We start from the raw sequence: 27,910 nt of genomic DNA on the forward strand, positions 1-27,910 counted from the left end.
AATGTAAAAAAAATACAACAGTGTTTCCATCATATAACAGCAATAATTGCAACCAGTTTGATAGTGATGGCCAATTCTACGTTCCGGGCAACCTAGGTTTCACTCCAGGGCGTTGCTCCACCAGACCGTTTAGTTACAGCCTAAGAAGTCAACGCCAGAGGCATAAAGTACAATATAAATACAACAGCGTTTCCATCGTATAAAACGAATAATTGCAACCAGTGTGAAAGTTATGGTCATTTCTACATTCCGAGCAACCTAGGATCCACTCTAAGGCGTTGCTCCACCAGATCGAATGGCTAGGTCCTTAGAAGTAAACGCCAGAAGCATAAAATACGATATAAATACAACAGCGTTTGCATCGTATAAAACGAATAATTGCAACCAGTGTGAAAGTTATGGTCATTTCTACATTCCGAGCAACCTAGGATTCACTCTAGGGCGTTGCTCCACCAGATCGAATAGTTAGGTCCTTAGAAGTAAACGCCAGAAGCATAAAATACGATATAAATACAACAGCTTTTCCATCGTATAAAAGGAATAATTGCAAACAGTGTGAAGGTAATGGTCATTTCTACGTTCCGGGCAAGCTAGGCTTCACACTAGGCCGTTGTTCCACCAGATCGAAAGTTAGGGCCTAAGAAGTGAACGCCAGAAGCATAAAATGCAATAAAAATACAACAGTTTTTCCAATGTATAATAGGATTAATTGCAACCAGTTTGAAAGTGATGGCCATTTCTCCTTTCCGGGCAACCTAGGCTTCACTCTAGGGCGTTGCTCCAATAGATCGAATAGCTAGGGCCTTAGAAGTCAACGCCAGAAGCATAAAATACAATATAAATACAACAGTTTTTCCATCGTATAAAACGAATAATTGCAACCAGTATGAAACTAATGGTCATTTCTACTTTCCGAGGAACCTAGGCTACACCCTAGGGCGTTGCTCCAGCAGGTTGAATAGTTAGGGCCTTAGAAGTCAACGCCCGAACCATAACATGCAAAAAAAATACAACAGTGTTTCCATCATATATCAGGAATAACTGCAACCAGTTTGAAAGTGATGGCCAATTCTACGTTCCGGGCAACCTAGGCTTCTCTCTAGGGCGTTGCCCCACCAAATCGAATAGATAGTGCCTTAGAAGACAACGCCAGAAGCTTAAAATACAATATAAATACAACAGTTTTTCCATCGTATAAAACGAATAATTGGAACCAGTATGTAACTTATGGTCATTTCTACTTTTCAAGCAACCTAGGCTTCACCCTAGGGCCTTGCTCCAACAGATTGAATGGTTAGGGCCTTAGAAGTCAACGCCCGAACCATAACATGCAAAAAAAATACATCTGTGTTTCCATCATATATCAGGAATTACTGCAACCAGTTTGAAAGTGATGGCCAATGCTACGTTCCGGGCAACCTAGGTTTCACTCCATGGCGTTGCTCCACCAGACCGAATAGTTACGGCCTAAGAAGTCAACGCCAGAAGCATAAAATACGATATAAGTACAACAGCTTTTCCATCGTATAAAACGAATAATTGCAACCAGTATGAAACTTATGGTCATTTCTACTTTCCGAGCAACCTAGGCTTCACCCTACGGCGTTGCTCCAACGGATTGAATAGTTAGGGCCTTAGAAGTCAACGCCCGAAGAATAAAATGCAATAAAAATACAACAGTGTTTCCAACATATAACAGGAATAATTGCAACCAGTTTGATAGTGATGGCCAATTCTACGTTCCGGGCAACCTAGGCTTCACTCTAGGGCGTTTCTCCGCCAGATCGAATAGTTAGTGCCTTAGAAGTCAACGCCAGAAGCATAAAATACGATATAAATACAACAGCTTTTCCATCGTATAAAAGGATTAAGTGCAACCAGTTTGAAAGTGATGGTCATTTCTCCTTTCCGGGCAACCTCGGCTTCACTCTAGGGCGTTGCTCCACTAGATCGAACAGCTAGGGCCTTAGAAGTAAACGCCAGAAGCATAAAATACGATATAAATACAACAGCTTTTCCATCGTATAAAACGAATAATTGCAACCAGTATGAAACTTATGGTCATTTCCACATTCCGAGCGAGCTAGGCTTCACCCTAGGGCGTTGCTCCAACAGATTGAATAGTTAGGGCCTTAGAAGTCAACGCCTGAAGCATAAAATGCAATTAAAATACAACAGTGTTTCCATCACATAACAGGTATAATTGCAACCAGTTTGAAAGTGATGGCCAATTCTACGTTCCGGGCAACCTAGGCTTCACTCTAGGGCGTTGCACTACCAGATCGAATAGTTAGTGCCTTAGAAGTTAACGCGAGACGCATAAAATACAATATAAATGCAACAGCTTTTCCATCGTATAAAACGAATAATTGCAACCAGTATGAAACTTATGGTCATTTCTACTTTCCGAGCAACCTAGGCTTCACCCTAGGGCGTTGCTCCAACGGATTGAATAATTAGGCCCTTAGAAGTCAACGCCCGAACCATAAAATGCAAAAAAAAATACAGCAGTGTTTCCCTCATATAACAGGTATAATTTCAACCAGTTTGAAAATGATGGTCAATTCTACGTTCCGGGCAACCTAGGCATCACTCTATTGCGTTGCTGCACCAGATCGAATAGTTAGTGCCTTAGAAGTCAACGCCAGAAGCATAAAATACAATATAAATACAACAGTTTTTCCATCGTATAAAACGAATAATTGCAACCAGTATGAAACTTATGGTTATTTCTACTTTCCTAGCAACCTAGGCTTCACCCTAGGGCGTTGCTCCAACAGATTGAATAGTTAGGGCCTTAGAAGTCAACGCCCGAAGCATAAAATGCAATAAAGATACAACAGTGTTTCCATCATATAACAGGAATAATTGCAACCAGTTTGAAAATGATGGCCAATTCTACGTTCCGGGCAACCTAGGCTTCACTCTAGGGCGTTTCTCCACCAGATCGAATAGTTAGTGCCTTAGAAGTCAACGCCAGAAGCATAAAATACGATATAAATACAACAGCTTTTCCATCGTATAAAAGGATTAATTGCAACCAGTTTGAAAGTGATGGTTATTTCTCCTTTCCGGGCAACCTCGGCTTCACTCTAGGGCGTTGCTTCACTAGATCGAACAGCTAGGGCCTTAGAAGTCAACGACAGAAGCATAAAATACAATATAAATACAAAAGCTTTGCCATCGTATAAAACGAATAATTGCAACCAGTATGAAACATATGGTCATTTCTACTTTCCGAGCAACCTAGGCTTCACCCTAGGACGTTGCTCCAACAGATTGAATAGTTAGGGTCTTAAAAGTCAACGCCCGAACCATAAAATGCAAAAAAAAATACAACAGTGTTTCCATCATATAACAGGAATAATTGCAACCAGTTTGAAAGTGATGGCCAATTCTACGTTCCGGGCAACCTAGGCTTCACTTTAGGTCGTTGCACTACCTGATCGAATAGTTAGTGCCTTAGAAGTCAACGCCAGAAGCATAAAATACAATATAAATGCAACAGATTTTCCATCGTATAAAACGAATAATTGCAACCAGTATGAAACTTATGGCCATTTCTACTTTCCGAGCAACCTAGGCTTCACCCTAGGGCGTTGCTCCAACGGATTGAATAATTAGGCCCTTAGAAGTCAACGCCCGAACCATAAAATGCAAAAAAAATACGGCAGTGTTTCCATCATATAACAGGTATAATTGGAACCAGTTTGAAATTGATGGCCAATTCTACGTTCCGGGCAACCTAGGCATCACTCTATTGCGTTGCTGCACCAGATCGAATAGTTAGTGCCTTAGAAGTCAACGCCAGAAGCATAAAATACAATATAAATACAACAGTTTTTCCATCGTATAGAAGGAATAATTGCAACCAGTATGAAAGTTAACGTCATTTCTACTTTCCGGGCAACCTAGGCTTCACCCTAGGGCGTTGCACCAACAGATTGAATAGTTAGGGCCTTAGAAGTCAACGCCCGAAGCATATAATACAAAATAAACAGAACAGTTTTTCCATCGTATAACACGAATAACTGCTACCGGTTTGAAAGTGATGGCCAATTCTACGTTCCGGGCAACCTAGGCTTCACTCTAGGGCGTTTCTCCACCATATCGAATAGTTAGTGCCTTAGAAGTCAACGCCAGAAGCATAAAATACGGTATAAATACAACAGCTTTTCCATCGTATAAAAGGATTAATTGCAACCAGTTTGAAAGTGATGGTCATTTCTCCTTTCCGGGCAACCTCGGCTTCACTCTAGGGCGTTGCTCCACTAGATCGAACAGCTAGGGCCTTAGAAGTCAACGCCAGAAGCATAAAATACAATATAAATACAAAAGTTTTTCCATCGTATAAAACGAATAATTGCAACCAGTATGGAACTTATGGTCATTTCTACTTTCCGAGCAACCTAGGCTTCACCCTACGGCGTTGCTCCAACAGATTGAATAGTTAGGGTCTTAAAAGTCAACGCCCGAACCATAAAATGCAAAAAAAATACAACAGTGTTTCCATCATATAACAGGAATAATTGCAACCAGTTTGAAAGTGATGGCCAATTCTACGTTCCGGGCAACCTAGGCTTCACTCTAGGGCGTTTCACTACCAGATCGAATAGTTAGTGCCTTAGAAGTTAACGCGAGACGCATAAAATACAATATAAATGCAACAGCTTTTCCATCGTATAAAACGAATAATTGCAACCAGTATGAAACTTATGGTCATTTCCACTTTCCGAGCGAGCTAGGCTTCACCCTAGGGCGTTGCTCCAACAGATTGAATAGTTAGGGCCTTAGAAGTCAACGCCCGAAGCATAAAATGCAATTAAAATACAACAGTGTTTCCATCATATAACAGGAATAATTGCAACCAGTTTGAAAGTGATGGCCCATTCTACGTTCCGGGCAACCTAGGCTTCACTCTTGGGCGTTGCTCCACCAGATCGAATAGTCAGTGCCTTAGAAGTCAATGCCCGAAGCATAAAATACAATATAAATACATCGGTTGTTCCATCGTATAGAACGAATAATTGCAACCAGTATGAAAGTTAACGTCATTTCTACTTTCCGGGCAACCTAGGCTTCACCCTAGGGCGTTGCACCAACAGATTGAATAGTTAGGGCCTTAGAAGTCAACGCCCGAAGCATAAAATACAAAATAAACAGAACAGTTTTTCCATCGTATAACACGAATAATTGCTACCGGTTTGAAAGTTATGGTCATTTCTCCGTTCCGGGCAACCTAAGCTTCACTCTAGGGCGTTGCTCCACCAGATCAAATAGTTAGGGCCTTAGAAGTCAACGCCAGAAGCATAAAATACAAAATAAATAAAACAGTTTTTCCATCGTGTAAAACGAATAATTGCTACCAGTGTGAAAGTTATGGTCATTTCTACGTTCCGCGCAACCTAGGCTTCACCATAGGGCGTTGTTCCACCCGATGAAATAGTTAGGGCCTAAGAAGTTAACGCCAGAGGCATAAAATACCATATAAATACAACAGCTTTTCCATCGAATAAAACGAATAACTGCAACCAGTGTGGAAGTTATGGTCATTTCTACGTTCCGGGCAACCTAGGCTTCACTCTAGGGCGTTGCTCGATCAGATCGAATAGCTAGGGCCTTAGAAGTCCACGCCCGAAGCATAAAATACAAAATAAATAGAACAGTTTTTCCATTGTATAAAACGAATAATTGCTACCAGTGTGAAAGTTATGGTCATTGCTACGTTCCGCGCAACCTAGGCTTCACCCAAGGGCGTTGTTCCGCCAGATGGAATAGTTAGGGCCTAAGAAGTCAACGCCAGAAGCATAAAATACGATATAAATACAACAGCTTATCCATCGTATAAGACGAATAATTGCAACCAGTGTGAATGTAATGGTCATTTCTACGTTCCGGGCAACATAGGCTTCACTCTAGGTCGTTGCTCCACCAGATCGAATAGTTAGGGCCTTTGAAATCAACGCCAGAAGCATAAAATACAATAAAGATGCAACAGCTTTTCCATCGTATAAAACGAATAATTGCAACCAGTGTGAAAGTTATGGTCATTTATAATTTCCGGGCAACCTAGGCTTCACCCTAGGGCGTTGCTCCAACAGATTGAATAGTTAGGAGCTTAGAAGTCAACGCCCGAAGCGTAAAATACCAAATAAATAGAACGGTTTTTCCATTGTATAAAACGAATTATTGCTACCGGTGTAAAAGTTATGGACATTTCTACGTTCCGGGCAACCTAGGCTTCACACTAGGGCGTTGTTCCACCACATCTAATAGCTACGGCCTTAGATGTCAACCCCAGATGAATAAAATACAATAAAGATGCAACAGCTTTTCCATTGTATAAAACGAATAATTGCAACCCGTGTGAAAGTGATGGTCATTTCTACGTTCCTGGCAATCTAGGCTTCACTCTAGGGCGTTGTTCCACCAGATCGAATAGTTAGGGCCTAAGAAGTCAACGCCAGAAGCATAAAATACAATATAAATACAATAGCTATTCCATCGTATAAAACGAATAATTGCAACCAGTATGAAACTTATGGTCATTTCTACTTTCCGAGCAACCTAGGCTTCACCCTAGGGCGTTGCTCCAACGGATTGAATAATTAGGCCCTTAGAAGTCAACGCCCGAGCCATAAAATGCAAAAAAAAATACAGCAGTGTTTCCCTCATATAACAGGTATAATTTCAACCAGTTTGAAATTGATGGTCAATTCTACGTTCCGGGCAACCTAGGCATCACTCTATTGCGTTGCTGCACCAGATCGGATAGTTAGTGCCTTAGAAGTCAACGCCAGAAGCGTAAAATACAATATAAATACAACAGTTTTTCCATCGTATAAAACGAATAATTGCAACCAGTATGAAACTTATGGTCATTTCTACTTTCCTAGCAACCTAGGCTTCACCCTAGGGCGTTGCTCCAACAGATTGAATAGTTAGGGCCTTAGAAGTCAACGCCCGAAGCATAAAATGCAATAAAGATACAACAGTGTTTCCATCATATAAAAGGAATAATTGCAACCAGTTTGAAAATGATGGCCAATTCCACGTTCCGGGCAACCTAGGCTTCACTCTAGGGCGTTGCTCCACCAGATCGAATAGTCAGTGCCTTAGAAGTCAATGCCCGAAGCATAAAATACAATATAAATACATCGGTTGTTCCATCGTATAGAACGAATAATTGCAACCAGTATGAAAGTTAACGTCATTTCTACTTTCCGGGCAACCTAGGCTTCACCCTAGGGCGTTGCACCAACAGATTGAATAGTTAGGGCCTTAGAAGTCAACGCCCGAAGCATAAAATACAAAATAAACAGAACAGTTTTTCCATCGTATAACACGAATAATTGCTACCGGTTTGAAAGTTATGGTCATTTCTCCGTTCCGGGCAACCTAAGCTTCACTCGAGGGCGTTGCTCCACCAGATCAAATAGTTAGGGCCTTAGAATTCAACGCCAGAAGCATAAAATACAAAATAAATAAAACAGTTTTTCCATCGTGTAAAACGAATAATTGCTACCAGTGTGAAAGTTATGGTCATTTCTACGTTCCGCGCAACCTAGGCTTCACCATAGGGCGTTGTTCCACCCGATGAAATAGTTAGGGCCTAAGAAGTTAACGCCAGAGGCATAAAATACCATATAAATACAACAGCTTTTCCATCGTATAAAACGAATAACTGCAACCAGTGTGGAAGTTAAGGTCATTTCTACGTTCCGGGCAACCTAGGCTTCACTCTAGGGCGTTGCTCGATCAGATCGAATAGCTAGGGCCTTAGAAGTCAACGCCCGAAGCATAAAATACAAAATAAATAGAACAGTTTTTCCATCGTATAAAAGGAATAATTGCTACCAGTGTGAAAGTTATGGTCATTGCTACGTTCCGCGCAACCTAGGCTTCACCCAAGGGCGTTGTTCCACCAGATGGAATAGTTAGGGCCTAAGAAGTCAACGCCAGAAGCATAAAATACGATATAAATACAACAGCTTATCCATCGTATAAGACGAATAATTGCAACCAGTGTGAATGTAATGGTCATTTCTACGTTCCGGGCAAGATATGCTTCACTCTAGGCCGTTGCTCCACCAGATCGAATAGTTAGGGCCTTTGGAATCAACGCCAGAAGCATAAAATACAATAAAGATGCAACAGCTTTTCCATCGTATAAAACGAATAATTGCAACCAGTGTGAAAGTTATGGTCATTTATAATTTCCAGGCAACCTAGGCTTCACCCTAGGGCGTTGCTCCAACAGATTGAATAGTTAGGAGCTTAGAAGTCAACGCCCGAAGCATAAAATACCAAACAAATAGAACGGTGTTTCCATTGTATAAAACGAATTATTGCTACCGGTGTAAAAGTTATGGACATTTCTACGTTCCGGGCAACCTAGGCTTCACACTAGGGCGTTGTTCCACCACATCTAATAGCTACGGCCTTAGATCTCAACCCCAGATGAATAAAATACAATAAAGATGCAACAGCTTTTCCATTGTATAAAACGAATAATTGCAACCCGTGTGAAAGTGATGGTCATTTCTACGTTCCAGGCAATCTAGGCTTCACTCTAGGGCATTGTTCCACCAGATCGAATAGTTAGGGCCTAAGAAGTCAATGCCAGAAGCATAAAATACAATATAAATACAACAGTTTTTCCATCGTATAAAACGAATAATTGCAACCAGTATGAAACTTATGGTCATTGCTACTTTCTTAGCAATCTAGGCTTCACCCTCGGGCGTTGCTCCAACAGATTGAATAGTTAGGGCCTTAGAAGTCAACGCCCGAAGAATAAAATGCAATAAAAATACAACAGTGTTTCCAACATATAACAGGAATAATTGCAACCAGTTTGAAAGTGATGGCCAATTCTACGTTCCGGGCAACCTAGGCTTCACTCTAGGGCGTTTCTCCACCAGATCGAATAGTTAGTGCCTTAGAAGTCAACGCCAGAAGCATAAAATACGATATAAATACAACAGCTTTTCCATCGTATAAAAGGATTAATTGCAACCAGTTTGAAAGTGATGGTCATTTCTCCCTTCGGGCAACCTCGGCTTCACTCTAGGGCGTTGCTCCACTAGATCGAACAGCTAGGGCCTTAGAAGTCAACGCCAGAAGCTTAAAATACAATATAAATCCAACAGTTTTTCCATCGTATAAAACGAATAATTAGAACCAGTATGAAACTTCTGGTCATTTCTACTTTCCGAGCAACCTAGGCTTCACCCTAGGGCGTTGCTCCAACAGATTGAATAGTTAGGGCCTTAGAAGTCAACGCCCGAACCATACAATGCAAAAAAAATACAACTGTGTTTCCATCATATAACAGGAATAATTGCAACCAGTTTGAAAGTGATGGCCAATTCTACGTTCCGGGCATCCTAGGTTTCACTCCAGGGCGTTGCTCCACCAGACCGAATAGTTACGGCCTAAGAAGTCAACGCCACAAGCATAAAAAACGATATAAATACAACAGCTTTTCAATCGTATAAAACGAATAATTGCAACCAGTGTGAAAGTAATGGTCATTTCTACGTTCCGAGCACCCTAGGTGTCACGCCAGGGCGTTGCTCCACCACATCTAATAGCTACGGGCTTAGAAGTCAACGCCAGATGCATAAAATACAATATAAATACAACAGCCTTTCCATCGTATAAAACGAATAATTGCAACCAGTGTGAAAGTTATGGTCAGTTCTACATTCCGAGCAACCTGGGCTTCACTCTAGGGCGTTACTCCACCAGATCGAATAGTTAGGTCCTTAGAAGTAAACGCCAGAAGCATAAAATACGATATAAATACAACAGCTTTTCCATCGTATAAAACGAATAATTGCAACCAGTATGAAACTTATGGTCATTTCCACTTTCCGAGCGAGCTAGGCTTCACCCTAGGGCGTTGCTCCAACAGATTGAATAGTTAGGGCCTTAGAAGTCAACGCCCGAAGCATAAAATGCAATTAAAATACAACAGTGTTTCCATCATATAACAGGAATAATTGCAACCAGTTTGAAAGTGATGGCCCATTCTACGTTCCGGGCAACCTAGGCTTCACTCTTGGGCGTTGCTCCACCAGATCGAATAGTCAGTGCCTTAGAAGTCAATGCCCGAAGCATAAAATACAATATAAATACATCGGTTGTTCCATCGTATAGAACGAATAATTGCAACCAGTATGAAAGTTAACGTCATTTCTACTTTCCGGGCAACCTAGGCTTCACCCTAGGGCGTTGCACCAACAGATTGAATAGTTAGGGCCTTAGAAGTCAACGCCCGAAGCATAAAATACAAAATAAACAGAACAGTTTTTCCATCGTATAACACGAATAATTGCTACCGGTTTGAAAGTTATGGTCATTTCTCCGTTCCGGGCAACCTAAGCTTCACTCGAGGGCGTTGCTCCACCAGATCAAATAGTTAGGGCCTTAGAATTCAACGCCAGAAGCATAAAATACAAAATAAATAAAACAGTTTTTCCATCGTGTAAAACGAATAATTGCTACCAGTGTGAAAGTTATGGTCATTTCTACGTTCCGCGCAACCTAGGCTTCACCATAGGGCGTTGTTCCACCCGATGAAATAGTTAGGGCCTAAGAAGTTAACGCCAGAGGCATAAAATACCATATAAATACAACAGCTTTTCCATCGTATAAAACGAATAACTGCAACCAGTGTGGAAGTTAAGGTCATTTCTACGTTCCGGGCAACCTAGGCTTCACTCTAGGGCGTTGCTCGATCAGATCGAATAGCTAGGGCCTTAGAAGTCAACGCCCGAAGCATAAAATACAAAATAAATAGAACAGTTTTTCCATCGTATAAAACGAATAATTGCTACCAGTGTGAAAGTTATGGTCATTGCTACGTTCCGCGCAACCTAGGCTTCACCCAAGGGCGTTGTTCCACCAGATGGAATAGTTAGGGCCTAAGAAGTCAACGCCAGAAGCATAAAATACGATATAAATACAACAGCTTATCCATCGTATAAGACGAATAATTGCAACCAGTGTGAATGTAATGGTCATTTCTACGTTCCGGGCAACCTAGGCTTCACTCTAGGGCGTTTCTCCACCAGATCGAATAGTTAGTGCCTTAGAAGTCAACGCCAGAAGCATAAAATACGATATAAATACAACAGCTTTTCCATCGTATAAAAGGATTAATTGCAACCAGTTTGAAAGTGATGGTCATTTCTCCCTTCGGGCAACCTCGGCTTCACTCTAGGGCGTTGCTCCACTAGATCGAACAGCTAGGGCCTTAGAAGTCAACGCCAGAAGCTTAAAATACAATATAAATCCAACAGTTTTTCCATCGTATAAAACGAATAATTAGAACCAGTATGAAACTTCTGGTCATTTCTACTTTCCGAGCAACCTAGGCTTCACCCTAGGGCGTTGCTCCAACAGATTGAATAGTTAGGGCCTTAGAAGTCAACGCCCGAACCATACAATGCAAAAAAAATACAACTGTGTTTCCATCATATAACAGGAATAATTGCAACCAGTTTGAAAGTGATGGCCAATTCTACGTTCCGGGCATCCTAGGTTTCACTCCAGGGCGTTGCTCCACCAGACCGAATAGTTACGGCCTAAGAAGTCAACGCCACAAGCATAAAAAACGATATAAATACAACAGCTTTTCCATCGTATAAAACGAATAATTGCAACCAGTGTGAAAGTAATGGTCATTTCTACGTTCCGAGCACCCTAGGTGTCACGCCAGGGCGTTGCTCCACCACATCTAATAGCTACGGGCTTAGAAGTCAACGCCAGATGCATAAAATACAATATAAATACAACAGCCTTTCCATCGTATAAAACGAATAATTGCAACCAGTGTGAAAGTTATGGTCAGTTCTACATTCCGAGCAACCTGGGCTTCACTCTAGGGCGTTACTCCACCAGATCGAATAGTTAGGTCCTTAGAAGTAAACGCCAGAAGCATAAAATACGATATAAATACAACAGCTTTTCCATCGTATAAAACGAATAATTGCAACCAGTATGAAACTTATGGTCATTTCCACTTTCCGAGCGAGCTAGGCTTCACCCTAGGGCGTTGCTCCAACAGATTGAATAGTTAGGGCCTTAGAAGTCAACGCCCGAAGCATAAAATGCAATTAAAATACAACAGTGTTTCCATCATATAACAGGAATAATTGCAACCAGTTTGAAAGTGATGGCCCATTCTACGTTCCGGGCAACCTAGGCTTCACTCTTGGGCGTTGCTCCACCAGATCGAATAGTCAGTGCCTTAGAAGTCAAAGCCCGAAGCATAAAATACAATATAAATACATCGGTTGTTCCATCGTATAGAACGAATAATTGCAACCAGTATGAAAGTTAACGTCATTTCTACTTTCCGGGCAACCTAGGCTTCACCCTAGGGCGTTGCACCAACAGATTGAATAGTTAGGGCCTTAGAAGTCAACGCCCGAAGCATAAAATACAAAATAAACAGAACAGTTTTTCCATCGTATAACACGAATAATTGCTACCGGTTTGAAAGTTATGGTCATTTCTCCGTTCCGGGCAACCTAAGCTTCACTCTAGGGCGTTGCTCCACCAGATCAAATAGTTAGGGCCTTAGAAGTCAACGCCAGAAGCATAAAATACAAAATAAATAAAACAGTTTTTCCATCGTGTAAAACGAATAATTGCTACCAGTGTGAAAGTTATGGTCATTTCTACGTTCCGCGCAACCTAGGCTTCACCATAGGGCGTTGTTCCACCCGATGAAATAGTTAGGGCCTAAGAAGTTAACGCCAGAGGCATAAAATACCATATAAATACAACAGCTTTTCCATCGGATAAAACGAATAACTGCAACCAGTGTGGAAGTTATGGTCATTTCTACGTTCCGGGCAACCTAGGCTTCACTCTGGGGCGTTGCTCGATCAGATCGAATAGCTAGGGCCTTAGAAGTCCACGCCCGAAGCATAAAATACAAAATAAATAGAACAGTTTTTCCATCGTATAAAACGAATAATTGCTACCAGTGTGAAAGTTATGGTCATTGCTACGTTCCGCGCAACCTAGGCTTCACCCAAGGGCGTTGTTCCACCAGATGGAATAGTTAGGGCCTAAGAAGTCAACGCCAGAAGCATAAAATACGATATAAATACAACAGCTTATCCATCGTATAAGACGAATAATTGCAACCAGTGTGAATGTAATGGTCATTTCTACGTTCCGGGCAACATAGGCTTCACCCTAGGGCGTTGCTCCAACAGATTGAATAGTTAGGAGCTTAGAAGTCAACGCCCGAAGCGTAAAATACCAAATAAATAGAACGGTTTTTCCATTGTATAAAACGAATTATTGCTACCGGTGTAAAAGTTATGGACATTTCTACGTTCCGGGCAACCTAGGCTTCACACTAGGGCGTTGTTCCACCACATCTAATAGCTACGGCCTTAGATGTCAACCCCAGATGAACAAAATACAATAAAGATGCAACAGCTTTTCCATTGTATAAAACGAATAATTGCAACCCGTGTGAAAGTGATGGTCATTTCTACGTTCCTGGCAATCTAGGCTTCACTCTAGGGCGTTGTTCCACCAGATCGAATAGTTAGGGCCTAAGAAGTCAACGCCAGAAGCATAAAATACAATATAAATACAATAGCTATTCCATCGCATAAAACGAATAATTGCAACCAGTATGAAACTTATGGTCATTTCTACTTTCCGAGCAACCTAGGCTTCACCCTAGGGCGTTGCTCCAACGGACTGAACAATTAGGCCCTTAGAAGTCAACGCCCGAACCATAAAATGCAAAAAAAATACAGCAGTGTTTCCCTCATATAACAGGTATAATTTCAACCAGTTTGAAATTGATGGTCAATTCTACGTTCCGGGCAACCTAGGCATCACTCTATTGCGTTACTGCACCAGATCGAATAGTTAGTGCCTTAGAAGTCAACGCCAGAAGCGTAAAATACAATATAAATACAACAGTTTTTCCATCGTATAAAACGAATAATTGCAACCAGTATGAAACTTATGGTCATTTCTACTTTCCCAGCAACCTAGGCTTCACCCTAGGGCGTTGCTCCAACAGATTGAATAGTTAGGGCCTTAGAAGTCAACGCCCGAAGCATAAAATGCAATAAAGGTACAACAGTGTTTCCATCATATAACAGGAATAATTGCAACCAGTTTGAAAATGATGGCCAATTCTACGTTCCGGGCAACCTAGGCTTCACTCTAGGGCGTTTCTCCACCAGATCGAATAGTTAGTGCCTTAGAAGTCAACGCCAGAAGCATAAAATACGATATAAATACAACAGCTTTTCCACCGTATAAAAGGATTTATTGCAACCAGTTTGAAAGTGATGGTTATTTCTCCTTTCCGGGCAACCTCGGCTTCACTCTAGGGCGTTGCTTCACTAGATCGAACAGCTAGGGCCTTAGAAGTCAACGACAGAAGCATAAAATACAATATAAATACAAAAGCTTTGCCATCGTATAAAACGAATAATTGCAACCAGTATGAAACATATGGTCATTTCTACTTTCCGAGCAACCTAGGCTTCACCCTAGGACGTTGCTCCAACAGATTGAATAGTTAGGGTCTTAAAAGTCAACGCCCGAACCATAAAATGCAAAAAAAAATACAACAGTGTTTCCATCATATAACAGGAATAATTGCAACCAGTTTGAAAGTGATGGCCAATTCTACGTTCCGGGCAACCTAGGCTTCACTTTTGGTCGTTGCACTACCTGATCGAATAGTTAGTGCCTTAGAAGTCAACGCCAGAAGCATAAAATACAATATAAATGCAACAGATTTTCCATCGTATAAAACGAATAATTGCAACCAGTATGAAACTTATGGCCATTTCTACTATCCGAGCAACCTAGGCTTCACCCTAGGGCGTTGCTCCAACGGATTGAATAATTAGGCCCTTAGAAGTCAACGCCCGAACCATAAAATGCAAAAAAAATACGGCAGTGTTTCCATCATATAACAGGTATAATTGGAACCAGTTTGAAATTGATGGCCAATTCTACGTTCCGGGCAACCTAGGCATCACTCTATTGCGTTGCTGCACCAGATCGAATAGTTAGTGCCTTAGAAGTCAACGCCAGAAGCATAAAATACAATATAAATACAACAGTTTTTCCATCGTATAGAAGGAATAATTGCAACCAGTATGAAAGTTAACGTCATTTCTACTTTCCGGGCAACCTAGGCTTCACCCTAGGGCGTTGCACCAACAGATTGAATAGTTAGGGCCTTAGAAGTCAACGCCCGAAGCATATAATACAAAATAAACAGAACAGTTTTTCCATCGTATAACACGAATAATTGCTACCGGTTTGAAAGTGATGGCCAATTCTACGTTCCGGGCAACCTAGGCTTCACTCTAGGGCGTTTCTCCACCATATCGAATAGTTAGTGCCTTAGAAGTCAACGCCAGAAGCATAAAATACGGTATAAATACAACAGCTTTTCCATCGTATAAAAGGATTAATTGCAACCAGTTTGAAAGTGATGGTCATTTCTCCTTTCCGGGCAACCTCGGCTTCACTCTAGGGCGTTGCTCCACTAGATAGAACAGCTAGGGCCTTAGAAGTCAACGCCAGAAGCATAAAATACAATATAAATACAAAAGTTTTTCCATCGTATAAAACGAATAATTGCAACCAGTATGAAACTTATGGTCATTTCTACTTTCCGAGCAACCTAGGCTTCACCCTACGGCGTTGCTCCAACAGATTGAATAGTTAGGGTCTTAAAAGTCAACGCCCGAACCATAAAATGCAAAAAAAATACAACAGTGTTTCCATCATATAACAGGAATAATTGCAACCAGTTTGAAAGTGATGGCCAATTCTACGTTCCGGGCAACCTAGGCTTCACTCTAGGGCGTTTCACTACCAGATCGAATAGTTAGTGCCTTAGAAGTTAACGCGAGACGCATAAAATACAATATAAATGCAACAGCTTTTCCATCGTATAAAACGAATAATTGCAACCAGTATGAAACTTATGGTCATTTCCACTTTCCGAGCGAGCTAGGCTTCACCCTAGGGCGTTGCTCCAACAGATTGAATAGTTAGGGCCTTAGAAGTCAACGCCCGAAGCATAAAATGCAATTAAAATACAACAGTGTTTCCATCATATAACAGGAATAATTGCAACCAGTTTGAAAGTGATGGCCCATTCTACGTTCCGGGCAACCTAGGCTTCACTCTTGGGCGTTGCTCCACCAGATCGAATAGTCAGTGCCTTAGAAGTCAATGCCCGAAGCATAAAATACAATATAAATACATCGGTTGTTCCATCGTATAGAACGAATAATTGCAACCAGTATGAAAGTTAACGTCATTTCTACTTTCCGGGCAACCTAGGCTTCACCCTAGGGCGTTGCACCAACAGATTGAATAGTTAGGGCCTTAGAAGTCAACGCCCGAAGCATAAAATACAAAATAAACAGAACAGTTTTTCCATCGTATAACACGAATAATTGCTACCGGTTTGAAAGTTATGGTCATTTCTCCGTTCCGGGCAACCTAAGCTTCACTCTAGGGCGTTGCTCCACCAGATCAAATAGTTAGGGCCTTAGAAGTCAACGCCAGAAGCATAAAATACAAAATAAATAAAACAGTTTTTCCATCGTGTAAAACGAATAATTGCTACCAGTGTGAAAGTTATGGTCATTTCTACGTTCCGCGCAACCTAGGCTTCACCATAGGGCGTTGTTCCACCCGATGAAATAGTTAGGGCCTAAGAAGTTAACGCCAGAGGCATAAAATACCATATAAATACAACAGCTTTTCCATCGTATAAAACGAATAACTGCAACCAGTGTGGAAGTTATGGTCATTTCTACGTTCCGGGCAACCTAGGCTTCACTCTAGGGCGTTGCTCGATCAGATCGAATAGCTAGGGCCTTAGAAGTCCACGCCCGAAGCATAAAATACAAAATAAATAGAACAGTTTTTCCATTGTATAAAACGAATAATTGCTACCAGTGTGAAAGTTATGGTCATTGCTACGTTCCGCGCAACCTAGGCTTCACCCAAGGGCGTTGTTCCGCCAGATGGAATAGTTAGGGCCTAAGAAGTCAACGCCAGAAGCATAAAATACGATATAAATACAACAGCTTATCCATCGTATAAGACGAATAATTGCAACCAGTGTGAATGTAATGGTCATTTCTACGTTCCGGGCAACATAGGCTTCACTCTAGGTCGTTGCTCCACCAGATCGAATAGTTAGGGCCTAAGAAGTCAACGCCAGAAGCATAAAATACAATATAAATACAATAGCTATTCCATCGTATAAAACGAATAATTGCTACCAGTGTGAAAGTTATGGTCATTGCTACGTTCCGCGCAACCTCGGCTTCACCCAAGGGCGTTGTTCCACCAGATGGAATAGTTAGGGCCTAAGAAGTCAACGCCAGAAGCATAAAATACGATATAAATACAACAGCTTATCCATCGTATAAGACGAATAATTGCAACCAGTGTGAATGTAATGGTCATTTCTACGTTCCGGGCAACATAGGCTTCACTCTAGGTCGTTTCTCCACCAGATCGAATAGTTAGGGCCTTTGAAATCAACGCCAGAAGCATAAAATACAATAAAGATGCAACAGCTTTTCCATCGTATAAAACGAATAATTGCAACCAGTGTGAAAGTTATGGTCATTTATAATTTCCGGGCAACCTAGGCTTCACCCTAGGGCGTTCCTCCAACAGATTGAATAGTTAGGGCCTTAGAAGTCAACGCCCGAAGCATAAAATGCAATAAAGATACAACAGTGTTTCCATCATATAACAGGAATAATTGCAACCAGTTTGAAAATGATGGCCAATTCTACGTTCCGGGCAACCTAGGCTTCACTCTAGGGCGTTTCTCCACCAGATCGAATAGTTAGTGCCTTAGAAGTCAACGCCAGAAGCATAAAATACGATATAAATACAACAGCTTTTCCACCGTATAAAAGGATTTATTGCAACCAGTTTGAAAGTGATGGTTATTTCTCCTTTCCGGGCAACCTCGGCTTCACTCTAGGGCGTTGCTTCACTAGATCGAACAGCTAGGGCCTTAGAAGTCAACGACAGAAGCATAAAATACAATATAAATACAAAAGCTTTGCCATCGTATAAAACGAATAATTGCAACCAGTATGAAACATATGGTCATTTCTACTTTCCGAGCAACCTAGGCTTCACCCTAGGACGTTGCTCCAACAGATTGAATAGTTAGGGTCTTAAAAGTCAACGCCCGAACCATAAAATGCAAAAAAAAATACAACAGTGTTTCCATCATATAACAGGAATAATTGCAACCAGTTCGAAAGTGATGGCCAATTCTACGTTCCGGGCAACCTAGGCTTCACTTTAGGTCGTTGCACTACCTGATCGAATAGTTAGTGCCTTAGAAGTCAACGCCAGAAGCATAAAATACAATATAAATGCAACAGATTTTCCATCGTATAAAACGAATAATTGCAACCAGTATGAAACTTATGGTCATTTCTACTTTCCGAGCAACCTAGGCTTCACCCTAGGGCGTTGCTCCAACGGATTGAATAATTAGGCCCTTAGAAGTCAACGCCCGAACCATAAAATGCAAAAAAAATACGGCAGTGTTTCCATCATATAACAGGTATAATTGGAACCAGTTTGAAATTGATGGCCAATTCTACGTTCCGGGCAACCTAGGCATCACTCTATTGCGTTGCTGCACCAGATCGAATAGTTAGTGCCTTAGAAGTCAACGCCAGAAGCATAAAATACAATATAAATACAACAGTTTTTCCATCGTATAGAAGGAATAATTGCAACCAGTATGAAAGTTAACGTCATTTCTACTTTCCGGGCAACCTAGGCTTCACCCTAGGGCGTTGCACCAACAGATTGAATAGTTAGGGCCTTAGAAGTCAACGCCCGAAGCATATAATACAAAATAAACAGAACAGTTTTTCCATCGTATAACACGAATAATTGCTACCGGTTTGAAAGTGATGGCCAATTCTACGTTCCGGGCAACCTAGGCATCACTCTATTGCGTTGCTGCACCAGATCGAATAGTTAGTGCCTTAGAAGTCAACGCCAGAAGCATAAAATACAATATAAATACAACAGTTTTTCCATCGTATAGAAGGAATAATTGCAACCAGTATGAAAGTTAACGTCATTTCTACTTTCCGGGCAACCTAGGCTTCACCCTAGGGCGTTGCTCCAACAGATTGAATAGTTAGGGTCTTAAAAGTCAACGCCCGAACCATAAAATGCAAAAAAAATACAACAGTGTTTCCATCATATAACAGGAATAATTGCAACCAGTTTGAAAGTGATGGCCAATTCTACGTTCCGGGCAACCTAGGCTTCACTCTAGGGCGTTTCACTACCAGATCGAATAGTTAGTGCCTTAGAAGTTAACGCGAGACGCATAAAATACAATATAAATGCAACAGCTTTTCCATCGTATAAAACGAATAATTGCAACCAGTATGAAACTTATGGTCATTTCCACTTTCCGAGCGAGCTAGGCTTCACCCTAGGGCGTTGCTCCAACAGATTGAATAGTTAGGGCCTTAGAAGTCAACGCCCGAAGCATAAAATGCAATTAAAATACAACAGTGTTTCCATCATATAACAGGAATAATTGCAACCAGTTTGAAAGTGATGGCCCATTCTACGTTCCGGGCAACCTAGGCTTCACTCTTGGGCGTTGCTCCACCAGATCGAATAGTCAGTGCCTTAGAAGTCAATGCCCGAAGCATAAAATACAATATAAATACATCGGTTGTTCCATCGTATAGAACGAATAATTGCAACCAGTATGAAAGTTAACGTCATTTCTACTTTCCGGGCAACCTAGGCTTCACCCTAGGGCGTTGCAGCAACAGATTGAATAGTTAGGGCCTTAGAAGTCAACGCCCGAAGCATAAAATACAAAATAAACAGAACAGTTTTTCCATCGTATAACACGAATAATTGCTACCGGTTTGAAAGTTATGGTCATTTCTCCGTTCCGGGCAACCTAAGCTTCACTCTAGGGCGTTGCTCCACCAGATCAAATAGTTAGGGCCTTAGAAGTCAACGCCAGAAGCATAAAATACAAAATAAATAAAACAGTTTTTCCATCGTGTAAAACGAATAATTGCTACCAGTGTGAAAGTTATGGTCATTTCTACGTTCCGCGCAACCTAGGCTTCACCATAGGGCGTTGTTCCACCCGATGAAATAGTTAGGGCCTAAGAAGTTAACGCCAGAGGCATAAAATACCATATAAATACAACAGCTTTTCCATCGTATAAAACGAATAACTGCAACCAGTGTGGAAGTTATGGTCATTTCTACGTTCCGGGCAACCTAGGCTTCACTCTAGGGCGTTGCTCGATCAGATCGAATAGCTAGGGCCTTAGAAGTCAACGCCCGAAGCATAAACTACAAAATAAATAGAACAGTTTTTCCATCGTATAAAACGAATAATTGCTACCAGTGTGAAAGTTATGGTCATTGCTACGTTCCGCGCAACCTCGGCTTCACCCAAGGGCGTTGTTCCACCAGATGGAATAGTTAGGGCCTAAGAAGTCAACGCCAGAAGCATAAAATACGATATAAATACAACAGGTTATCCATCGTATAAGACGAATAATTGCAACCAGTGTGAATGTAATGGTCATTTCTACGTTCCGGGCAACATAGGCTTCACTCTAGGTCGTTTCTCCACCAGATCGAATAGTTAGGGCCTTTGAAATCAACGCCAGAAGCATAAAATACAATAAAGATGCAACAGCTTTTCCATCGTATAAAACGAATAATTGCAACCAGTGTGAAAGTTATGGTCATTTATAATTTCCGGGCAACCTAGGCTTCACCCTAGGGCGTTCCTCCAACAGACTGAATAGTTAGGAGCTTAGAAGTCAACGCCCGAAGCGTAAAATACCAAATAAATAGAACGGTTTTTCCATTGTATAAAACGAATTATTGCTACCGGTGTAAAAGTTATGGACATTTCTACGTTCCGGGCAACCTAGGCTTCACACTAGGGCGTTGTTCCACCACATCTAATAGCTACGGCCTTAGATGTCAACCCCAGATGAATAAAATACAATAAAGATGCAACAGCTTTTCCATTGTATAAAACGAATAATTGCAACCCGTGTGAAAGTGATGGTCATTTCTACGTTCCTGGCAATCTAGGCTTCACTCTAGGGCGTTGTTCCACCAGATCGAATAGTTAGGGCCTAAGAAGTCAACGCCAGAAGCATAAAATACAATATAAATACAATAGCTATTCCATCGTATAAAACGAATAATTGCAACCAGTATGAAACTTATGGTCATTCCTACTTTCCGAGCAACCTAGGCTTCACCCTAGGGCGTTGCTCCAACAGATTGAATAGTTAGGGCCTTAGAAGTCAACGCCCGAAGCATAAAATGCAATAAAGGTACAACAGTGTTTCCATCATATAACAGGAATAATTGCAACCAGTTTGAAAGTGATGGCCAATTCTACGTTCCGGGCAACCTAGGCTTCACTCTAGGGCGTTTCTCCACCAGATCGAATAGTTAGTGCCTTAGAAGTCAACGCCAGAAGCATAAACTACGATATAAATACAACAGCTTTTCCATCGTATAAAAGGATTTATTGCAACCAGTTTGAAAGTGATGGTCATTTCTCCTTTCCGGGCAACCTCGGCTTCACTCTAGGGCGTTGCTCCACTAGATCGAACAGCTAGGGCCTTAGAAGTCAACGCCAGAAGCTTAAAATACAATATAAATCCAACAGTTTTTCCATCGTATAAAACGAATAATTAGAACCAGTATGAAACTTCTGGTCATTTCTACTTTCCGAGCAACCTAGGCTTCACCCTAGGGCGTTGCTCCAACAGATTGAATAGTTAGGGCCTTAGAAGTGAACGCCCGAACCATACAATGCAAAAAAAATACAACTGTGTTTCCATCATATAACATCAATAATTGCAACCAGTTTGAAAGTGATGGCCAATTCTACGTTCCGGGCATCCTAGGTTTCACTCCAGGGCGTTGCTCCACCAGACCGAATAGTTACGGCCTAAGAAGTCAACGCCAGAAGCATAAAAAACGATATAAATACAACAGCTTTTCCATCGTATAAAACGAATAATTGCAACCAGTGTGAAAGTAATGGTCATTTCTACGTTCCGAGCACCCTAGGTGTCACGCCAGGGCGTTGCTCCACCACATCTAATAGCTACGGGCTTAGAAGTCAACGCCAGATGCATAAAATACAATATAAATACAACAGCCTTTCCATCGTATAAAACGAATAATTGCAACCAGTGTGAAAGTTATGGTCAGTTCTACATTCCGAGCAACCTGGGCTTCACTCTAGGGCGTTACTCCACCAGATCGAATAGTTAGGTCCTTAGAAGTAAACGCCAGAAGCATAAAATACGATATAAATACAACAGCTTTTCCATCGTATAAAACGAATAATTGCAACCAGTATGAAACTTATGGTCATTTCCACTTTCCGAGCGAGCTAGGCTTCACCCTAGGGCGTTGCTCCAACAGATTGAATAGTTGGGGCCTTAGAAGTCAACGCCCGAAGCATAAAATGCAATTAAAATACAACTGTGTTTCCATCATATAACAGGAATAATTGCAACCAGTTTGAAAGTGATGGCCCATTCTACGTTCCGGGCAACCTAGGCTTCACTCTAGGGCGTTGCTCCACCAGATCGAATAGTCAGTGACTTAGAAGTCAATGCCCGAAGCATAAAATACAATATAAATACATCGGTTGTTCCATCGTAAAGAACGAATAATTGCAACCAGTATGAAAGTTAACGTCATTTCTACATTCCGGGCAACCTAGGCTTCACCCTAGGGCGTTGCACCAACAGATTGAATAGTTAGGGCCTTAGAAGTCAACGCCCGAAGCATAAAATACAAAATAAACAGAACAGTTTTTACATCGTATAACACGAATAATTGCTACCGGTTTGAAAGTTATGGTCATTTCTCCGTTCCGGGCAACCTAAGCTTCACTCTAGGGCGTTGCTCCACCAGATCAAATAGTTAGGGCCTTAGAAGTCAACGCCAGAAGCATAAAATACAAAATAAATAAAACAGTTTTTCCATCGTGTAAAACGAATAATTGCTACCAGTGTGAAAGGTATGGTCATTTCTACGTTCCGCGCAACCTAGGCTTCACCATAGGGCGTTGTTCCACCCGATGAAATAGTTAGGGCCTAAGAAGTTAGCGCCAGAGGCATAAAATACCATATAAATACAACAGCTTTTCCATCGTATAAAACGAATAACTGCAACCAGTGTGGAAGTTATGGTCATTTCTACGTTCCGGGCAACCTAGGCTTCACTCTAGGGCGTTGCTCGATCAGATCGAATAGCTAGGGCCTTAGAAGTCAACGCCCGAAGCATAAAATACAAAATAAATAGAACAGTTTTTCCATCGTATAAAACGAATAATTGCTACCAGTGTGAAGGTTATGGTCATTGCTACGTTCCGCGCAACCTCGGCTTCACCCAAGGGCGTTGTTCCACCAGATGGAATAGTTAGGGCCTAAGAAGTCAACGCCAGAAGCATAAAATACGATATAAATACAACAGCTTATCCATCGTATAAGACGAATAATTGCAACCAGTGTGAATGTAATGGTCATTTCTACGTTCCGGGCAACATAGGCTTCACCCTAGGGCGTTGCTCCAACAGACTGAATAGTTAGGAGCTTAGAAGTCAACGCCCGAAGCGTAAAATACCAAATAAATAGAACGGTTTTTCCATTGTATAAAACGAATTATTGCTACCGGTGTATAAGTTATGGACATTTCTACGTTCCGGGCAACCTAGGCTTCACACTAGGGCGTTGTTCCACCACATCTAATAGCTACGGCCTTAGATGTCAACCCCAGATGAATAAAATACAATAAAGATGCAACAGCTTTTCCATTGTATAAAACGAATAATTGCAACCCGTGTGAAAGTGATGGTCATTTCTACGTTCCTGGCAATCTAGGCTTCACTCTAGGGCGTTGTTCCACCAGATCGAATAGTTAGGGCCTAAGAAGTCAACGCCAGAAGCATAAAATACAATATAAATACAATAGCTATTCCATCGTATAAAACGAATAATTGCAACCAGTATGAAACTTATGGTCATTTCTACTTTACTAGCAACCTAGGCTTCACCCTAGGGCGTTGCTCCAACAGATTGAATAGTTAGGGCCTAAAGAAGTCAACGCCCGAAGCATAAAATGCAATAAAGGTACAACAGTGTTTCCATCATATAACAGGAATAATTGCAACCAGTTTGAAAGTGATGGCCAATTCTACGTTCCGGGCAACCTAGGCTTCACTCTAGGGCGTTTCTCCACCAGATCGAATAGTTAGTGCCTTAGAAGTCAACGCCAGAAGCATAAAATACGATATAAATACAACAGCTTTTCCATCGTATAAAAGGATTTATTGCAACCAGTTTGAAAGTGATGGTCATTTCTCCTTTCCGGGCAACCTCGGCTTCACTCTAGGGCGTTGCTTCACTAGATCGAACAGCTAGGGCCTTAGAAGTCAACGACAGAAGCATAAAATACAATATAAATACAAAAGCTTTGCCATCGTATAAAACGAATAATTGCAACCAGTGTGAAACATATGGTCATTTCTACTTTCCGAGCAACCTAGGCTTCACCCTAGGGCGTTGCTCCAACAGATTGAATAGTTAGGGTCTTAAAAGTCAACGCCCGAACCATAAAATGCAAAAAAAAATACAACAGTGTTTCCATCATATAACAGGAATAATTGCAACCAGTTTGAAAGTGATGGCCAATTCTACGTTCCGGGCAACCTAGGCTTCACTTTAGGTCGTTACACTACCAGATCGAATAGTTAGTGCCTTAGAAGTCAACGCCAGAAGCATAAAATACAATATAAATGCAACAGATTTTCCATCGTATAAAACGAATAATTGCAACCAGTATGAAACTTATGGTCATTTATACTTTCCGAGCAACCTAGGCTTCACCCTAGGGCTATGCTCCAACGGATTGAATAATTAGGCCCTTAGAAGTCAACGCCCGAACCATAAAATGCAAAAAAAATACAGCAGTGTTTCCATCATATAACAGGTATAATTGCAACCAGTTTGAAATTGATGGCCAATTCTACGTTCCGGGCAACCTAGGCATCACTCTATTGCGTTGCTGCACCAGATCGAATAGTTAGTGCCTTAGAAGTCAACGCCAGAAGCATAAAGTACAATATAAATACAACAGTTTTTCCATCGTATAAAACGAATAATTGCAACCAGTATGAAACTTATGGACATTTCCACATTCCGAGTGAGCTAGGCTTCACCCTAGGGCGTTGCTCCAACAGATTGAATAGTTAGGGCCTAAGAAGTCAACGCCAGAAGCATAAAATACGATATAAATACAACAGCTTATCCATCGTATAAGACGAATAATTGCTACCAGTGTGAAAGTTATGGTCATTTCTACGTTCCGCGCAACCTAGGCTTCACCATAGGGCGTTGTTCCACCCGATGAAATAGTTAGGGCCTAAGAAGTTAACGCCAGAGGCATAAAATACAATATAAATACAACAGCTTTTCCATCGTATAAAACGAATAACTGCAACCAGTGTGGAAGTTATGGTCATTTCTACGTTCCGGGCAACCTAGGCTTCACTCTAGGGCGTTTCTCCACCATATCGAATAGTTAGTGCCTTAGAAGTCAACGCCAGAAGCATAAAATACGATATAAATACAACAGCTTTTCCATCGTATAAAAGGATTAATTGCAACCAGTTTGAAAGTGATGGTCATTTCTCCTTTCCGGGCAACCTCGGCTTCACTCTAGGGCGTTGCTCCACTAGATCGAACAGCTAGGGCCTTAGAAGTCAACGCCAGAAGCATAAAATACAATATAAATACAAAAGTTTTTCCATCGTATAAAACGAATAATTGCAACCAGTATGAAACTTATGGTCATTTCTACTTTCCGAGCAACCTAGGCTTCACCCTACGGCGTTGCTCCAACAGATTGAATAGTTAGGGTCTTAAAAGTCAACGCCCGAACCATAAAATGCAAAAAAAATACAACAGTGTTTCCATCATATAACAGGAATAATTGCAACCAGTTTGAAAGTGATGGCCAATTCTACGTTCCGGGCAACCTAGGCTTCACTCTAGGGCGTTGCACTACCAGATCGAATAGTTAGTGCCTTAGAAGTTAACGCGAGACGCATAAAATACAATATAAATGGAACAGCTTTTCCATCGTAAAAAACGAATAATTGCAACCAGTATGAAACTTCTGGTCATTTCTACTTTCCGAGTAACCTAGGCTTCACCCTAGGGCGTTGCTCCAACAGATTGAATAGTTAGGGCCTTAGAAGTCAACGCCCGAACCATACAATGCAAAAAAAATACAACTGTGTTTCCATCATATAACAGGAATAATTGCAACCAGTTTGAAAGTGATGGCCAATTCTACGTTCCGGGCATCCTAGGTTTCACTCCAGGGCGTTGCTCCACCAGACCGAATAGTTACGGCCTAAGAAGTCAACGCCAGAAGCATAAAATACAAAACAAATAAAACAGTTTTTCCATCGTGTAAAACGAATAATTGCTACCAGTGTGAAAGTTATGGTCATTTCTACGTTCCGCATAACCTAGGCTTCACCATAGGGCGTTGTTCCACCCGATGAAATAGTTAGGGCCTAAGAAGTTAACGCCAGAGGCATAAAATACCATATAAATACAACAGCTTTTCCATCGTATAAAACGAATAATTGCAACCAGTATGAAACTTATCGTCATTTCCACTTTCCGAGCGAGCTAGGCTTCACCCTAGGGCGTTGCTCCAACAGATTGAATAGTTAGGGCCTTAGAAGTCAACGCCCGAAGCATAAAATGCAATTAAAATACAACAGTGTTTCCATCATATAACAGGAATAATTGCAACCAGTTTGAAAGTGACGGCTCATTCTACGTTCCGGGCAACCTAGGCTTCACTCTAGGGCGTTGCTCCACCAGATCGAATAGTCAGTGCCTTAGAAGTCAATGCCCGAAGCATAAAATACAATATAAATACATCGGTTGTTCCATCGTATAGAACGAATAATTGCAACCAGTATGAAAGTTAACGTCATTTCTACTTTCCGGGCAACCTAGGCTTCACCCTAGGGCGTTGCACCAACAGATTGAATAGTTAGGGCCTTAGAAGTCAACGCCCGAAGCATAAAATACAAAATAAACAGAACAGTTTTTCCATCGTATAACACGAATAATTGCTACCGGTTTGAAAGTTATGGTCATTTCTCCGTTCCGGGCAACCTAAGCTTCACTCTAGGGCGTTGCTCCACCAGATCAAATAGTTAGGGCCTTAGAAGTCAACGCCAGAAGCATGAAATACAAAATAAATAATACAGTTTTTCCATCGTGTAAAACGAATAATTGCTACCAGTGTGAAAGTTATGGTCATTTCTACGTTCCGCGCAACCTAGGCTTCACCATAGGGCGTTGTTCCACCCGATGAAATAGTTAGGGCCTAAGAAGTTAGCGCCAGAGGCATAAAATACCATATAAATACAACAGCTTTTCCATCGTATAAAACGAATAACTGCAACCAGTGTGGAAGTTATGGTCATTTCTACGTTCCGGGCAACCTAGGCTTCACTCTACGGCGTTGCTCGATCAGATCGAATAGCTCGGTCCTTAGAAGTCAACGCCCGAAGCATAAAATACAAAATAAATAGAACAGTTTTTCCATCGTATAAAACGAATAATTGCTACCAGTGTGAAGGTTATGGTCATTGCTACGTTCCGCGCAACCTCGGCTTCACCCAAGGGCGTTGTTCCACCAGATGGAATAGTTAGGGCCTAAGAAGTCAACGCCAGAAGCATAAAATACGATATAAATACAA

This window comes from Calliopsis andreniformis, unplaced genomic scaffold (assembly GCF_051401765.1).
Source record: "Calliopsis andreniformis isolate RMS-2024a unplaced genomic scaffold, iyCalAndr_principal scaffold0008, whole genome shotgun sequence".
Taxonomy (NCBI): domain Eukaryota; kingdom Metazoa; phylum Arthropoda; class Insecta; order Hymenoptera; family Andrenidae; genus Calliopsis; species Calliopsis andreniformis.